We start from the raw sequence: 7,853 nt of genomic DNA, 5'->3' as shown, positions 1-7,853 counted from the left end.
TTTAATTTTAATGGTTTCATCTCATCCTCTTTAACAAAGAATAATAATATGGGTAAAACGTGAAAAATGTACTTTTCTAGTTAGATCGCCGGTATGTGAAATGCACACAGTCCTTTTCATACACCTCTCATGTTTCAATAACTCCAATCTTACAAAATCAAATAATTATCATGGAATGTAAAAATTGAGAAACTAGGAACTGATACAAACGAACTTAGTAATCATAAAACAAAAGGCAAAAAATAAGTCGAAGATAGATGAACCCATATTCCAAATGAAGAAATGGAAACTCGCCAAGGATCCTTTTGATTCTCAAAAAATGAATGGCAAGGAGACTGATGCCGAGAAATATTTCTTCTTACCATAAGACGCGATTCGACCCGGGCCATGATGGAGTTGAACCAGAGACCTTGCCCGTGAAGTAAATCATCGCCCCTACGATCAAACCAATTGGAAGAGAATCAATAGACTCCTTTTTAGGCGCGATTCATCCTCCCCGAACGCAGCATACAACTCCCTGTTGTACTGCGCTCTTCAAGGGTGCTGCTTCCCCCTTCTCCCTTTTACCATGACAAGTCCTTGGGAAATAACTCCGATGTGGAGAAAAAGGAAGACGTTAAGAGACCATCCTGGCCCAACCCTAGACACTATAAGATCCTTTTTGAAACATGCTCTTCTCCCATTAAAAAAAATTCACGTTCTTCCTGAAAGTAAGGGCGAATTATGAAAGTCCTATTGATTGATGCTTTCTCCAGACCGTCCGAAAAGCATGAAAAAAAGCTCAAAATGGTACGGTCCCTCCGTCACCCTAGAATGAAAAGGGTGTTCTCGTAGTTCTTAGTCTGTGAAGATGCGTTGTTAGGTGCTCCATTTTTCACATCTAGGTATCATGTATTGTATACTACATAGACAATATATAACTGAAGGGAAAATGGAAATAGTGATGAATACCTAACTTTTTACCGCAGATATAATTTTCATTCATTACAGTCCAATGAACACATATAATTAGGGCCTCTCTAGATTTCTAAACTTAGGAAAATAGAAAATACAATAAAAAAAATACACCTATATGGTTGTATATGCAATTATGCATACATCTTCCGTTTGTTTGAACCATGGGAAAAACATAGGTCCTCACTTAAACAATTGAGTGTGTGTTAGATTTTCCACAAGAACAAGTAGATCTTGCTATGTTTCTTTCAAAATTGGGGTTTATGAAAATAAAAAAGAAGTAGTATCCAAGGTTTCACTAAGCCAAATGACCTATATACTATTTTCCGTAGCTTAATCCTACAAACAAAAAATGTACATCATTTGATCAAAAATAGTATTGCCAAATTTCTAACTATCATAATATAGTTTAATGAAACAAGAGAACTTATTTCTCTTCTTTAGGAAATATGATATTTATAGTCTTGGCCATACACAATGAAAATGTTTTTACTTCTTTTAATCTAACATACATATTTTTACAACCGATCATGAAATCAATATACCATGCTATGCTTTGTGGACACCTGAGTATGTTCTCCCAATCTGATTCTACCTCTTGCTTTTACATACTAAATGATACCCCGCATGCTTCTATGAGATTAATTAGTAACTTGAAATTTGAGTTAGTTGTTGATAATATAATTAACAACAAAATATCAAGGTGAAATAAGACCAACATGCACATGATAGATATGCATTACTGATGAAATAGAGGAATTTGACAAGGCGACACGGTTTGTTTGGATTTGCCAAAACAACATTGTTTATGTCACTGAATTGTGGGTGACAACTCTAGTAAAGATATTTTATTCGTGTGTGTGCAAGAGAGATATACATCCACAAATGTGTTTGCCAATGAATTTAATTTATAAAACATTTTAGAAACATAAATGTGACAATGAATAGACTGGACATGTTGAAATTTTTCTACGACGTCAAAGAAACATATGTGGTAAATTTGTAACAACATAAATGTAAATAAAACATGACTGACTTCTGTGAGAGATAGAGAGATCTACTACAAAATAAATTTGTTACCTAATGACTTTGATGTCCATCATTAACAAACCTGGAACAAATGAAGAGTAAAATTAAATGGTTAAGTTTCTCCAATGTGATTGAGGAAACATATGTGGTAATTTTTTACTAACATCAGAAGTAGAATTAGCCTCTTTAATGCAAGTTAATTTTGTTATTTCTGAAATTTGGTGTTGGATTTTCCAAACATTAAAAAATTGAAAAATGATGTGTTATTGACCTGCCAAAAGATGATTTATGGTGTGAAAGTGATAGTTGGGAACCTAGCATCCTCCTTTTTAATGATTGTTTTCCCTAGAATATGTTCTATAGAGGTTGTTCTGATTGCATGATTAGGCAACATAAAAGTTTACTATGGGCTACTGTGGACGCAATTCCATAGGAAAACTCCCCTCAGTATCAACAGACGTATTCTTTTCAATTACAATTGTGATATACATTGAAACCTTGTGACAAATTCTTGTGTTTTTTCTATTGTTAAATTGACAACATTTATTATTCTTTCTAATGTTTACAATTTTGTAAACGGTCAATCGCAGGTGACATATAATTCTTCATTTTTAAATATTTCTGCATAAATAAATCTTCCTAAGAAAAGAGGCTTGGTGTGGGACACAGAAATCCAAGGCATACCGTGTCCTTTAATTCCCATAAGATATCATACATGTTCTTCGTTTGATATGAGGACATGTTGACAATCTTATGATATCATTTCATATTTTTATTGACTGAGCTAGAGCTAGGGCAGATAAGGTTGAGCGACTAGAAAAAAGTAGGTAAATATGAGAGACCATCTCATGGCTGATGAATGAAACAACTTGTAATTGATAGTATACTAGTAGTTGGGGCGCCCCCTGGGGCGCCTCCTTGCTGGCCCTTAGCGTCCCAATCAAGGAGGCACAAGTAAAGCCTTCAAATGCAGCATCTCGACAGGCAAACCACATAGGTTGCATTCTGAGCGAATAGTTTTCTAGATGGGGCTTAACCATATACGCAACTGCAAGATATATCAGTGCATCAAAATAAAGAAGATCAAAACCAACTATGGCTAATGAAGAATACTGTTGCTGAACAACTATATATATATATATGATTATATGATGTACTATGCTATTGTTCTAGCCAAACAACTGGAAGATTCATACAGAGAAAAAACAAATGAGAATAGTGTTACGGATTCCAAGCTATGAACCTCGAATATGAACAAGATACAAAATAAAGATTGCTTCTCAGCTCGTCACCTCATCCTTCATCTGATCTAGTCCCTAGAGTACACCAGCTCAGCAGCTTCCCCAAAAAGCACATTACAATACCATCACCTCTCTAATTTACATCAGAAAAAGAAGGATAACCAACGCGAACTCTGAGAATAGGCAGCACAACTTCCTGAGGTTGTTGCAGGAGAAACCATACATGGCAAAAAACTTGACCGCGCCGACGACGCCCCATCCCGGCCACTGAGCCAAGTCCTTCATCCATCAGACAATGGAATTAGATATCTGAATATAAATAAGGTATTGTCTTTGATCTAGCAGCTGACCTCCATTTAAACTTATGTTATCCTTATAGAAATAGGAAAAAAAAGCTACATGTATTGGAAAATGGTCCATGCTTTGTAAACAACCCCCTCTATTCAATACCGATACCTATCAAGATTTCATAGCTGATGAATCTCTTTTTTTGCACTCTTTCCCTGTCACGAAAGACGCTCTTCTGGCACAAACCTAGTACCAAGACACATTGATTCACAGGCTATTGTAGCAGGCAAAAAAGTGAGAACTCACCTGTACAAAGATGGCGTATTGTAGAAGCTTGAGTAGATCATGTTCAGCCTTTGAATCATATTTAATATGATATTGTGGAGAGTTTAAATAAAGGACCGGGGCTGGGTAACAGGCCAATTTGGACAACATTAACCACCAACTTGCCTAGAACATCTGAGACCAGGAAACATGACAAGACATGAAAGGCATGGACATTATAATCATACAAAATACTATTTCATTCTTTTCCAAGGGTGACCTATTACTCTGTATAGGAAAATATTTTTTCTTAAATACTAGATGAAAGTATGCATGTATTCCTAAGTTCTGTGTATTCATACTTCAAATATTCAGTAACATGAGGCATTATTCACCTAGTCTGCAAGTCAAAACCTTACGAGTCTTTTAGATAACATACTCCGAAATAGTAGAACAATGTCATGTGCAATCATGAGATGGTATGGAAATTGCATAAGCATAAGAATTATATTGGAAATATTACTACAAATATCACAAGTAGTAATATCCACTATAAACAAGAACTTCTTGATTGTGTCTGTTGCATCAGTTTTAGAAAAAAACAAACAAATTAGAGGTTATGTTCCCTGAGAAGCTTTACAGTGCTTGCATGAATTCCCAAAAGACCTAATTGTTGCAGATATTGTTGAAAGCAGAGGACCATGATTGTTCAAGAATCAAGACACATGTTTGTAGGTTTCCCAAAAGAAAAATATACTACCTAGAACACGAGCAGTCCAGTAAATGTGATTTTTTTTACTGATAGCAGAGACTCTAGCTAAAACACGCTGACAATTAATTATTTGTTGGAAGATGTACATGTACCTACCACCCTGGGATAATTCCTAGTGATTTTTCAAAGCATTCACCATACATAAGGCGGCACTCACACAGTTCAGGTGGTGGAGCCTCACCCAGCCTTCCTTCTGGGTCGGAACCAATGACATTAAAATACCCAAAAGGGTTAGGATACTCACTCAGTAACAAGTGTTATGGTTGTACAAAAGGACTTCAATGTTTGTAGTAAGCGATAGCGATCTCAGAATCATCACTTACATGTATGATTTCCAGGACTTGGAGAAGTTCAAATGATATCCTCTACCATTTGCTTGACCTTACCGTATGGGTTGATAGGAAACTGCAGAACAAGATTCAGTGAACAAGATGCTGGACACTCTTATTAATATCTCTGTATCACCCTTCACTGCATCAGCTTTACTGAATATCATCTCCATAATTTGTGGAATTATTCCTCTATAGTTAGCTTCATCAGATTAATTGGTACCCATCGTTATGACTCAAGATGTACTCTAACTGTTGTGCAAAAAAAAAGTCGGAAGATAAGCATCTCAAAACTAAAATAATACACTTAATTGTATAACTACTGGTTACCTTGCTACTATCTATGTCGTATTTCTGAGATATAAACGTTGGGGATCCCATAGCTAAACAGGTCATAAATGTTGTTTAGCGACTATGGCTTCACTGTGTCAAAGATGACGTGTTTACACATAGAAAGTAAAACATCCTTCTGATAAATCATTCCTTAAATATTATAGTAGCTGCTAAATTAATAACAGTAGCATCCCCAATGAAGCTATAGAAGTAAACAGTAACCAATTGTATGTGCCATGCACAAATTACTAAATTACTTTCAAACATACAAATAAGTACCTGTCCATACGCTGTCACAATGGTGTTATATCCATATAATAGTGAGCCAATTAGCAGATGGCCGCATTGCTTATTTATCAATGAGGAGATCTCATGCTGCCATAGACATAATAATCATACGTGAAGATGAGCTGGTCAATTTGGACCTACAATAGCACAAAAGAGCCTCATGAGCATCTGTTTAGATTTACCAGTAATTCAGGAAAAAAAAAGGAAATATCTTGATAATGTGGTAATCATATAGATTATATTTGTTTAGCAATGAATCTGATAGGCATAATAGAATATGTGGTTCTAGAAGATAAAACTCAATGATGAAGACATTATATGTTGTTACAGCATGATGAAAACCAGCAAAGACAATGGTTCTAAGTGTAAAACTCCCACCACAAATATTTCATATGCACCCAAGCCCTTGGTGGATCTGGCACCCAAACTATGCTTCAGGAAACTAAAAATTAAAGATTCGTCGTGATTATTATTTTCAAGTATACAAACAAATACATGATTTCCCGGACCACCGATGGAACAAAACAGAGATACGAAAATAAATGAACTGCCTCCAAGAGTATACATTTATGGTCCGAATATATCATATGATATGCCCATCATGTCAATTCAATTTATATCCTAGGAGAACATATTATAATTGTTGGCCAAGATCAAGAAATCATACCTGCAGGTTACCGGATGTTAGTTTCTCTTCCATACAAGGATTTAATTGCTCTCAAACACTGTCACACCAGCTAGTACATTACACTGACAGAAAACATCTCCTCGTGGAGTAACCAATGTACCTCTCACATGATTAAACAGTTATCTTGCCAGCTGACATGAGAGATTGCCTCCTCTGCTCCTTTCTAGCCACATTCAAGAAGAACATAGGCAAAATCCCTGCAAATAACAAATATAGAAAATAAGCTCACATTCATGGTAATAGTGAGATAAACTCTAATCCAATGAAACTCTCACACTTGGGTGCTGTTTGAAATCACATTTCCTCATTATTAAATCAGCTCCATAGCTACAGAGTTGGATATCCCACGGCAAACACAAGAATTGAAACATAACTATGGTCACTTTCCAGATATCATTTTATCTCATTAGTTGCGGCTGAGGAGAAGCTCCAGAGGTGGATGGACGTGAATAGCTTACCTTGACGATGCCACTCTGCTGTTGCGGGGCATCTCTGAGCTCTCTCCATCTGAACCCTACACGCGAATTCCTAGAAATTATTAGGAGAAGATCCATGGCCCAAAATTATACGACAAGAAATCAAAAATTGTAGACACTACAAACCTGAAACCTAAGAAACCAGGTCATCTATTTCGGAAAATATCAGAATCTGAGAGGCAACGGTTTTTAATTCCTCACATTTCCCTCTCTGCGCTGCTCTCCTCAGAGGTTGCCCAGATCGACGCGCCGCTGCCAACCTGCTACCGTGCTACGCCTGCCTCCATGTGGTCGCTTCCCCTCCGCCCAGGAGTTGCCTAGGTCGACTCGTCCCGCCGGTCTGTAGGTCGAGACGGGGAAGAATAAATTCTATGAGCGGAAGATCTGAACCAAGCTGCAAAACCAATCAGCATGAAAACAAAACCAGTAAGAGTGGGCTGCTGCTGCCGCAATATGCAAAGGAAATAACTTCAAATCAGGGTGCTCAGTGCTCACCTTGGCTTGATGTTGCATTTCTTGGGGAGGTAGTAGCTAGCTTAGAAGAGGGCGTTGTGGATGTGGTTCTACAGCAGGAAGTCGGAGTTCATTTCTTCATCATCCCTCACCGTCACTTCTTCCCCACTTCATATCCCTCTCTGCCTCCTACTTTTTCGTCTAGATCTCACTGGCCGGCAGCTGAGCAACGATGGAGGTGTGAGCCCCATGGAATACATAGGCAAGAGGATAGGATGGGGGCTCACCTCGGCTCTGTCGTCGTCCATCTCCGGTGGCAGAGGCATGGGCGTCACCCTCAACCTGTGTGACCACCGGCTCCAGTATGGCCATGATTCGAGTAATGGTGCAGCACTGCCTCCCAGCGTCCTCCTCCTTGCCTTGGCTGCAGTGTGGCAGAACGGCGGCCGACACGGCCGAGCGCGCGACCGGCTGACCTGCTCCTCGTGAGCACCGGTGCTGCACCGCCTCCCAGCGACCTTCTCCTTGCCACCAGCCGCAGTACAGCGCAGCGGCGGACACAAAGTGGAGCATGCGAGCGGCGGTCACAATTGATGCCGAGGAGGGAGAGGCCATGTGAGAAGAAGAGAAGAGGAACCGTGAGAGGCGGCGGCGGCACAGGAAAGGAGTGGGGCTAGGTTTTACCACACGACCTCCTTTTCCCTGCAATCTCTTCCTCGCTCTGCAGAGCCAATGACA

General features: G+C 38.8%; 1 long non-coding RNA gene across 7 annotated transcripts; it reads right to left on the bottom strand.

Annotated features, from left to right (window-relative positions):
- Positions 1 to 3,098: 3,098 nt before the first annotated feature.
- LOC124694850 lies at positions 3,099 to 7,573 on the bottom strand. 7 transcript variants are annotated; one of them, XR_007000506.1, is made up of 9 exons: positions 7,403 to 7,572; positions 7,158 to 7,337; positions 6,789 to 7,056; positions 6,645 to 6,700; positions 6,166 to 6,383; positions 5,490 to 5,635; positions 4,641 to 5,129; positions 3,819 to 3,971; positions 3,099 to 3,503 (listed from the first exon to the last, which is right to left on the bottom strand). It is a non-coding gene; the product is annotated as an uncharacterized LOC124694850 (long non-coding RNA). The 7 variants fall into 7 exon arrangements; XR_007000508.1 differs by having other exon boundaries at positions 4,645 to 5,129; XR_007000505.1 differs by having other exon boundaries at positions 3,819 to 4,741; positions 4,872 to 5,129.
- Between the last annotated feature and the right edge of the window lie 280 nt (positions 7,574 to 7,853).

The sequence above is a fragment of the Lolium rigidum genome, chromosome 1 (genome assembly GCF_022539505.1).
Source record: "Lolium rigidum isolate FL_2022 chromosome 1, APGP_CSIRO_Lrig_0.1, whole genome shotgun sequence".
Classification (NCBI taxonomy): domain Eukaryota; kingdom Viridiplantae; phylum Streptophyta; class Magnoliopsida; order Poales; family Poaceae; genus Lolium; species Lolium rigidum.
Note: the sequence above shows the minus strand (reverse complement) of the source record. Positions and strands in the feature narration are given on the sequence as shown.